The sequence below is a fragment of the Podarcis vaucheri genome, assembly GCF_965113315.1.
Source record: "Podarcis vaucheri genome assembly, chromosome: 6".
Lineage (NCBI taxonomy): Eukaryota > Metazoa > Chordata > Lepidosauria > Squamata > Lacertidae > Podarcis > Podarcis vaucheri.
In genome coordinates this window covers 99,805,486-99,816,006 of record NC_138764.1, presented here as the reverse complement: position 1 = coordinate 99,816,006, position 10,521 = coordinate 99,805,486, and positions in this window count along the sequence as shown.

Below are 10,521 nucleotides of genomic sequence, written 5' to 3'. Positions count from 1 at the left end.
CAAGGTGTTGTTCATCTGCCATTCATTCCAAGCAGTTTATGGGGACGCGACTTCAGCTTTGCAAGTTCTAGGGTTCTCTAGAGGAAAATAAATAAGCAGTATCTTTAGCGGTGTGCTTCCTTGTTTTTCCAAAACTCCATTGGCCTGCCAACCTTCTTTGATAGAGTTCATGAACGTTGATGCAGTGGTCCATGTTCTCTCTCTTTTTTATAATTTTTTTTATTGACAATTTCAACATAACAAATTATCAAAACAAATCATCTTAATTATTTCCCCCCTTCCCCCCTCCCACCGCCCCAACAAACCCTCCCCCCCAAGACTTCCCTAAGCTCCTCTCTGAGATTTCTCAACTCATGTTGTTCTCTGCATATTGTAAAATTGTATACATCTTTGTATTATCTAACTACTATCTTAACCCTCACAAAATTTGTGTATGTTTATTCAAAACCTGCCGAGGAGTTCAGTTCATTTTGTTGTCTTTTAAAGCAATTTGTAAAAAGTTCCCATTCTTCTTTAAAGTCACAGTTGTCCTTATCTTGCAATTTGTATGTCAATTTCATCAGTTCTGCACAGTTCATCAATTTCTCTTGCCACGGTTATTTTGTCGGGGTTTCCTCATTCTTCCATCCTTGTGCTATTAAGACTCTTGCCGCTGTTGTAGCATACATAAATAGGTTCTTTGTTTTCCCTAACAAAAATGCTTCTGGTTTTTTTTTTTTACAAATGTCATTTTAAACATTTTCTTCAACTCATTATATATCATTTCCCAAAATTTTTTGATTTCTTCATTCCCACCACATATGGTAAAAGGTCCCTTCCTTTTCTTTACATTTCCAACATATGTTTAACCCAGTTTTATACATTTTTTTATCTGTACTGGTGTTACATACCATCTATACATCATTTTCATGTAGTTTTTCAAAAGAGAACAATCTGTAAAAGATCTTCATGTTCTCAAGGCCTAGAGCCCCAATGGCAGGGTTGGCAAAGCCAGTTCCTCTCAGCTGCCCCAAGTCAGCAGCTTCCTGCTCCTTTTGACATCCCCACACATGTTCTTCATCCAGGAACTGAAGATCCAAACTGTGATGCCTTCCAAGGAGACAGTACCAGATCTCTCTGGACTGATCCTTTCTGCTCTGGCCAAATTCCAGTGAAATTTGAATCAGCTCTATTTGGTTCAGGATCTGGGATCTGGCTGGATCTGGTGCATAGCCCAAGGGGCTTCTTCTTAAACCACCAGCCGTCAACAAATATACGGATAACAAAATTATTGTCATCAACAGTAGCAACAACAGGCAAAGGAGGGGAAGTTTGACAGGACGGTCCCTTGGTGGAGTCCTGTATAAAGCTTCGGCACACATCCGAAAGACATGTGCACACTATACGACGTATTAGCAGAGTCAGCAGAAGCAAGATTGTGTAGGAATTGTGGCATCAAGCATTTTATTACATCTCATGTCAGTGGTGTTACAGCCTCACTGAGGATGTAGGCTGACTTATCGTCATTCTTTGACATACACACCTGTACAGAGAGCATATTAACGCCCATCGTCTTCTGCAACAATGGTAGCTTTATCATGTATAATGAGATAAGAATCCAGTGTCTCTATTTAGCCCAGGTGTCTCCATGGTTTTAAGCTTGGTAATAAGTTATTAACAAACAACTTATTCTCATTATACATGATAAAGCTACCGTATTTTTTTGCCATCTCACCCCTTGCTTTTTCCTGTAAGAACAATTGCAGTCGTTAACAGTCGTCAACTGGTTTACCACACCTATCATAGAATCATAGAATCATAGCCAATCACCCATTCCCACCAACCTTCTGAGTAATACCCCTTCCCACCCTCTCATTATATATAAAGGTCTGGTGATTCTGTTTCAGTGTGTCTGAAGAAGTGTGCATGCACACGAAAGCTCATACCAATAACAAACTTCTTCTTGTTGTTTAGTCATTTAGTTGTGTCCGACTCTTCATGACCCCATGGACCAGAGCTCGCCAGGCACTCCTGTCTTCCACTGCCTCCTGCAGCTTGGTCAAACTCATATTCGTAGCTTCGAGAACACTGTCCGGCCATCTCGTCCTCTGTCGTCCCCTTCTCCTTGTGTCCTCCATTTCCCCCAACATCAGGGTCTTTTCCAGGGAGTCTTCTCTTCTCATGATGCGGCCGAAATATTGGCACCTCAGCTTCAGGATCTGTCCTTCCAGTGAGCACTCAGGGCTGATTTCCTTAAGAATGGATCGGTTTGATCTTCTTGCAGTCCATGGGACTCTCAAGAGTCTCTTCCTCCTTCAAAAGCATCAATTCTTCAGTGATCAGCCTTCTTTATGGTCCAGCTCTCACTTCCATACATCACTACCATAACAAACTTAGTTGGTCTCCAAGGTGCTACTGGAAGGAATTTTTTTATTTTGTTTCTCCAGTGGTGTGACTTTATCCCCAATGGCACACTCTTCCGTTGTCTCTTGAGACAGATGGATGCCAACAATTTTCATTCTATTCCTTCTCCAAACTCTGAGCAGCATCATTGCCAGAAACTCCAGCACTTGGAATATTCATGAACATCCCATAGCAGCTCAGCAAATTGTTGGGGAAGGCTTGCTTTCTGATAAGAGTGAGCCTCGCTATTGCCAAAGCACAACTAGGTGTCCAGAGCAATTATTGACATTTCTGTTGTATTTTTAGCATACCAGCAGGTGCCCTTTGTGTTTGTATGTAAAAATTGGAAATGAGTTGGAGCAGGGATGGAAAGCGATTGCTGTGTGCATGCAATATTAACATGGCAAATCTGAATGCTTCTCAGAACAGACAAAGCAGGGATATGTCAATTACATTGCGATTCTTCTGACCAGAGAACTGGTCTCATCGAGCCCAGAAGAAAGGCGAGGAAGACCTTCCACAAGGTTAAGCAGGGGAAAATTCATATAAAAGCTTCAAACCATTTGCGTTTTCTAATCTACCATAGCTGGATTCATCTGCTAAGGTTTTGTGCCCTGTTGCAGGACATCTTTGGGATTCTGGAAGCTGCAGTTCTTGTGGAGAATTTCCAGAGGCTGTGACAGATCTGAAGGTTGGGCTGATCCTGTCCAATTCTGGCTTATTATTTTGAAAAAGCATTTGACATTCTCTTATTACACAGGCGTTGTGAGGCACTAAGATACCCATCCTCTTCAAGTTTTTTAAAATACATTTTTTTTTGCAGCATTTTGCTGTGTTTCTGTTTCTGTGTGTAGCCGATTTCCAGGTTCCTTTCTCCTCTTGCACAGCTCCTTAAGCATTTTAACGGGGGAAAAACCATGGTTAGATCCGATGCATAGATAAATGCATAAATATATGTCTTTTTTTTTTTACAGTAGTAAAATAGAAAAATGTGGAAGAAGCTTTGAACACATGTAAAGACTAGAGAGTGTGCAGTTAGCATGCTAGGCTTAGGTCTAGAATATCTGGATCCACATACACATTCTTAAAAAAACCAGAAGCATTTTCACTTGGTATTATAGGTCAGGACATTAATAGGCAAGATATTAAATTGTTTTTATATGCAACAACTCCGGCAAGAGTATTATTAGCCCAGAAATGGAAACAAGAAGGAATTCCGACGAAAGAAGAATGGCAGACGAAATTAATCGACTATGCAGAATTGGACAAAATGACAGGAAGGATTCGAAACCTGCGGTACCAGAGATTTACAGAAGATTGGAAGAAGTATATGAATTCTTTGAAGAGCAACTGTAATCAACAAATTACGCTAGTAGGATTGCAAGAAGTTTTGCAAGGAGAAATATACGAAGCGTTACAAAGTAGAAAAAGATAGAGATATTGGTTATGAGTTTGAAATGTAATAGGGATGATAAGAAATGCATACTGAGAGATTAGATTGGGAAATTTTCAGACAGGATTGATGGAAGTCAAAAATTTGAATAAGATGTAAAGGTATGTTTAATTACTGTTGAAAATGATATGTTAAAAAAACTAATAAAAAAATATATTAAAAAATAAATAAATCTGGATCCAAACCAGGAAATAGGTCTGTGGAGCAATATGCCCTGAGACTCAATTTCCTTGTGTGCAAAAATTAGAACAGCAATGGCCCGCTCTGCCAGGTTGTTGTAGAGGTGATTTTAATGAAGATAGTAATACCACTTTGTAGATGGGTGGTCTTATCTACAAAATAAGATTCATATGTGCAATAAGCAATGCTAATTTTTTCAGGGGCATGGCCTGTCAGATTATGGGAACCAAAGCAGAAGGCAGAGGATAGAAGACAGATGCCCGCCGAAAGGTCGACCGAGATGTTTGTCAGTCAAGAGTGACTAAGGGAGCTAAATTTATATAGTCTGGGGAAAGGAAGACTCAGGCAACATGGTCACAATCTAAAAATATCTTCAAGGTAGCAGTATAAATGAAGGGAGCGAATTGTCCGTGGTCCCAGAGGAAGGGTAGACAAGGAGCAGTGGCTGGAAGGTAAAGAAGGAAAAGTTTGTTTTGGAGATTAAAGGGGGAAGAGTTAACTTGAGAGTCCCTTGAGAGTTTATTCATCTTGTACAGAGGTGGATATTCAAGGGCTATTTGATCTGGGAATGGGTGGAGGTGCCCTAGCAAAACTTCTATATCTATATCATCTATATCTATATCTGTATCATCTGTATCTGTATCTATATCTATCTTTATATAAAAGGTCATCTTTCTGTCTCAAATCAGCCCCAAGAGAAACAACAACCCATTTTCCAAAAAGCTGTCACAAACCAGAAATCACTTGATTGACCATTGCTCAGACAATTGGAAGCATCTAAAGAACTCTACAGTGGGTTATCAGTCTATAAGGTGGGACAACTCACCTTTGCAGAAGAACTTACATGTAAAATAAGCGTCACGTGTGGAAAAGTGAAAAAAAATCACTTTGTTGGAGAATGATATGATTTTATTGCGTATGTGTAATAAACAAGAAAGCAACATTCCCTCTCCCATCTTGCTATGCAAGACTTTGGAATTTGTGATGCTAACATTCTTATAAAATGTATATTGTATTTAATGCCTTTCCCAAATTTCAATGGTTTTCATTTCAGTATTTTACTAACAATGATGAAAGATAACCAGGGACTGTGTTTGCTATTCTCTTTCTTATTCACTATGCAATCACAGAGCAGCAAATATCGATTAACTTGTAATTGTTGCTGTGAATGTAATATGAAACTTAAGATGATTGTGGAACGAAGGAGAATTATCTTTTCCTTTTTATACCTTTTACTGGAACACGCTTTGCTTCTTTGTTGTGAAAAAATCAATAAAAAGTATATCAAAAACAAGCTAACCAGATGTCAAAGAGAACAACAACTACCAAACTTCTAGAAGACGTCTGAAGGTAGCCCTGTTTAGGGAAGCTTTAAATGTTTGATGTATTACTGTATTTTAATATTTGGTTGGAAGCTGCCCAGAGTGGCTGGGGAAGCCCAGACAGATGGGCGGGGTATAAATAATAAATTATTATTATTATTATTCGGTACAGACATGGCCATGCTCTCTTAAGTGCTCCCTAGTTTGGAAATAGTATAAGTTTTTCCAAGAAAGATGGGAAGAATGTGGGGACAAAAGATTTCCCCCACAATCACATTCCCTGCTTCCTTTTCATTGTTGGTGGTAGCAGCAAGTTGGTGTTCAGTGAGAGGAGGGAATCTTTCCTCCTTCCTCTCCATTGTCTTGGCACATGCGGTCAGAGTATGCACAGGCTCAGGAGACCAAGGGAAATGTAGTTTTCCTGAAAACTCTTTTCATTGCCATTTGAATACAATTCAAAGTGTTGGTGCTGACCTTTAAAGCCCTAAACGGCCTCGGTCCTGTATACCTGAAGAAGCGTCTCCACCCCCATCGTCCTACCCAGACACTGAGGTCCAGCTCCAAGGGCCTTCTGGCAGTTCCCTCACTGCGAGGAGCCAAGTTACAGGGAACCTATTATTTGCAAAATAATAATAATAATAATAATAATAATAATAATAATAATAATAATATAAAAAGGAGTGTCTCTACCCCCATTGTTCTGCCCGGACACTGAAGTCCAGCGCTGAGGGCCTTCTGGCGGTTCCCTCACTGCGAGAAGCCAAGTTACAGGGAACCAGGCAGAGGGCCTTCTCGGTACTGGCACCCACCCTGTGGAACGCCCTCCCACCAGATGTCAAAGAGAAGAACAACTACCAGACTTTTAGAAGACATCTGAAGGCAGCCCTGTTCAGGGAAGCTTTTAATGTTTAATAGTTTATTTTATTTTAGTGTTCCGTTGGAAGCCGCCCAGAGTGGCTGGGGAAACCCAGCAAGATGGGCGGGGTATTATTATTATTATTATTATTATTGCTGCTGCTTTGGGACCAGAGTCCTGCATTGCCAGCAAGAGCTGTCCAGTAGGTCAGGAGCCCAAATTGTTGAAGCATGTTGCATCAGCAGCTGCTGTGTACCAGTGGAACGGTTTCAGATCTTGTCCTGGAAGGTGACCAGGCTAATGTTTGGATTTGGGTTCTTCCACCTGTGTAGGGCCCAGGGATGGGAGGCCTTGTGCTGTCAGGTGGGCACTGACTTTAGAACATAATACAGTGGTGCCTCGCAAGACGAAAAGCATCCGTTCTGTGATTCTCTTCGTCTAGCGGTTTTTTCGTCTTGCGAAGCAAGCCCATTGACGGATTAGCGGATTAGCGCTATTAGCGGCTTTTAGCGGCTTATCGGCTGATCGGATCAGCTGATAAGCGGCTTAGCGGCTTAGAAAAAAGGGGGGGGAGGAAAAAACCCACAGGAGCTCGCAAGACATTGTCCTCTTGCGAAGCAAGCCCATAGGAGATTTGTTTTCCATCTTGCGAGGCATTCGTCTTGCGGGGCACCACTGTACAAGTCTGCTGGATAAGACCAATGGCCCATCCAGTATCCTAGTCTCACAGTAGCCAACCAGATGTGTGTGGGAAACCCGCAAGCAGGATTTGAGAACAAGAGCCCTCTCCCCTCCTGTGGTTTCCAGCATTAGGTATTCAAAAGCATTGCTCCCTCCAGCTGTGGAGGTAGATCATAGCCATTGTGGTTAGTAGCCATTGAGAACCCTCTCCATGAATTTGTCTAATTGTCTTTTAAAGTCCCTTCTGTTCTGGGTTTCCATCACTTCCTCTGTTCACGAGCACTTTGTCTTCAAATTGCATATTCCAGGACAAGTCTTTATCTACACTAAAGCAAAAAAAAATACAGCTTTTAGAGACTGGTGCTGGTGGTGCTGTGGTCTAAACCACTGAACCTCTTGGGCTTGCCGATCAGAAGGTTGGCGGTTTGAATCCCTGCAACGGAGTGAGCTCCCATTGCTCTGTCCCAGCTCCAGCCAACGTAGCAGTTCAAAAGCACACCAGTGCAAGTAGATAAATAGGTACCGCTGCGGCAGGAAGGTAAAGGGCATTTCCGTGCGCTGCTCTGGTTTCCATCACAGTGTTTGTTGCGCCAGAAGCGGTTTCGTCATGCTGGCCACATAACCCGGAAAAGTCTGTAGACAAACGCCGGCTCTCTTGGTCTGAAAGTGAGATGAGCGCTGTAACCTCATAGTCACCTTTGACTGGACTTAATCGTCCTGGGGTCCTTTACCTTTTTTTACATTTTGCAAATTGATAAATTGATAAATTTTCCTGTTCATGGCGTCCTGGGGATGGTCTCGCAGGGTCTTGGGATCCTGTTCTGACCCTCTGCCAAACTCACTGGGGAAATGGGCTATAATAACAGGACTTACTCAGAAGGCCGGGCCAAGTCCAGGAAAGGCAGGGAAATGCAGGTACAGCCAGGGCCTGCCTCAGAGGAGGCAGAAGTGGTCAGCACCTTGGACAGAGCCCTGTGAGAAAGCTGGCTGCAGTACTCTCAGCAATGGCCGGGGAGATTTGCAAGGTGCAAAGGCCTTCTGAAGATGGACTGGCCCAGCCCACCTGTTCGCTCCACCACCTCTGAGAAGTTGTTTCTGCCCTCAAGGGCTACTGCTGTGTCCTGCAGCTGTCTGTGGGGATGGCAGGGACTGCCTAGGGATCCAGAGTGGGTGAACTGTGTTCCTTCCAGAAGTCCTTGCCTCCCCACTCATGTCCTCCTCTGTTTTCAAGTTTGGGTTGAGGCTTGGAGAGATACAGCACTGCAGGGCAAGACCATCCAGGTGTGTCAGGACCTTTAATCTGCAGCCACACCAAGCAGATCTGGGTGGTCACATCACAAGGTAATTGTGCTGGGCCCGGGGGTAACTCATGAAACACGGTCCAGGACCGGACCAGAATCCGAAGGTTCCGCTAGGAGTCAGTCCAACAGGGCCAAGGCAGGACACAAGACAGGAAAGCAGGCAAGGACAGGTACAGGATTTCAGGCAGGATCTGGCATACAGCAATGTTGCTCCCATAACCTGGGGCAGGGTCAGACAGCCTTTTATCTTTGTTGGGGTAGTGGCCGGTCCTGATCCCCCAGCAATTCACCTCCCTGTTTCACCCAAAGGCGAGCACTCCTCCTGCGAGTACTCAGGTCTCTCCTTCTCTCAGACCTTAGTCTCTGCAGCTTAGGAGACGTCGGTGGGTTACTAGACCCAGGGGCCGCCTCAGCCTCCCCTGACCCAACTGGTAGTGGAGTAGCTGTAAGTGATGGCCCAGCTGAAGGCAATGAGGTAATCCCTGCATCTGGAACCAGGGCAGGCTCCGGCCCCTGACTCGGCCCAGCTGGTGCTTGTTGCAGGGGAACCTGTGCAGACTGGGACTCTTCAGAATCAGGCCCTGTTATGCACTACACGAGACACACCCAGGGGTAGTAAGAATGAAGGCCCTGGCCAGGAGTTATGTGTGGTGGCCGGGGATCGACGGAGAGATAGAGGCCTGGGTCAAACACTGCCAGGCCTGCCAAGAATCCCACCTTCGTTGCCAGTGATATATACTCAGAGTCACAAAGTGATTTCATGCTCTTTATTCAGCTCATAGTGGTGAGGAGGAATGAATGAAAGTCCCCTCACAGTATCTGCTTTATATACATTATTTACACAATGGGCTGCACATGATTGGCTAATTCTGGAATTCTACTGTAAGCCAATCAGGTTGTGGATTCACTTATATCTGGAGCATGATTGGGTGGTTCCTGCCAACCAATCATACTGCTGCATTGTTCTAGGACCAATCAGACTGCTGCATTCTGAATCCTATTGTTCTAGGACCAATCAGACTGCTGCAATTTGGATCCGATTGTTCTAGGACCAATCAGACCGCTTCAGTTTGGATCCTATTCAACTCAGTACGTAACAGGCCCCAGACTTGGTTTGGATGATGCCTGAGGCAAAGGATCTGGTGCAGACTGAGACTCCTCTGGTTTCGAGGCTGAGCCCGAGCCCCAGGCCATCACAGTAATACAGCTTGGACTTGGTAGGTGACAGGGCTGCTTAGAGGTCCTCCTCAGAGGCCTCATCCAGTTCTGGGCTTGCCCCAGCTGGCAGTAGGTCTGATAAGCAGAAGCGCTGATAGATGGATTTCGTGAGCCTTTATAGTTGCTAAGAAACTTATACCTGGAGCTTGGAAAAAGAAACACCTACCGTATATTGCACAATTGGTTTGAGGAGCTCACTGCCTTGCCTACATTCATACCTGCATCATATAGATGTCAAATCTGTGTGGATACTTGCTCAAAGATAAAGAGGGCTTATATTATATTAGATGCTTAACTTAAGACACATGTAGTGATGGTTACTGTATCTGTAACGTGAGCCAATATTGTGAGGTGTTGTGTTTTTTTGCTACTATTAGTATTATTTGTATATTATTTCTTTTTTCTTTATTTTATCTTCTTCTTTAATTCCCCCTTTCATTTGCAAATGGAAAAAATAATAATAGAAAAAAAGAAAAAGAGGACTTTTAGATGGAAAAGAGAGAAAGTAAGTGCTATAGAAGGAGCAGCAAATCATTGAGAAGTGAATGAAATACCTGGCTCAGTCTTTCCAGTGGACACTATCGGAGAGATATCTCCCACCTTTGCAACATTTTTTTTTTTTGGGGGGGGTATGTGAAAAACAATGGGCTTATCCACACCTCTGTTTGCCCTGCTGCCTTTCCCAGGGGAAGCCCATTCTTTAGTGCTGAATCAGAACAAATGGGAATTGATTGTTCTGTGGATTGCTATTTGTTCCAATTTAGCACTAAAGAGTGGCTTTTCTGGAGGAAAGCAGTGGGGAAAGGTAAAATCTCTTGGACTTGTGCTTAGAAAGTGTGGGACGAGTGGAAAACAGTTCAGACTTGTGCTTTCTAGACACGGGACAAGTGTAGATGAGCCCTTTGTACAACAAAGATGACAAAAGATGAAGCTTTCTCTTGCATATTCCAGGACAAGTATTTATTGATGCTAAAGCAAAAAATAAATAAAACAAATACACCTTTCAGAGATTGATACAAATTGATTAAATGAAAATTGTCAAGATGCTGGGGCCAAATTGACATTCACCAGAGAGTTCTTAAAGAACTCAGGTATTAAATTCTTGATATTTATTGTTTTTTAAATGTG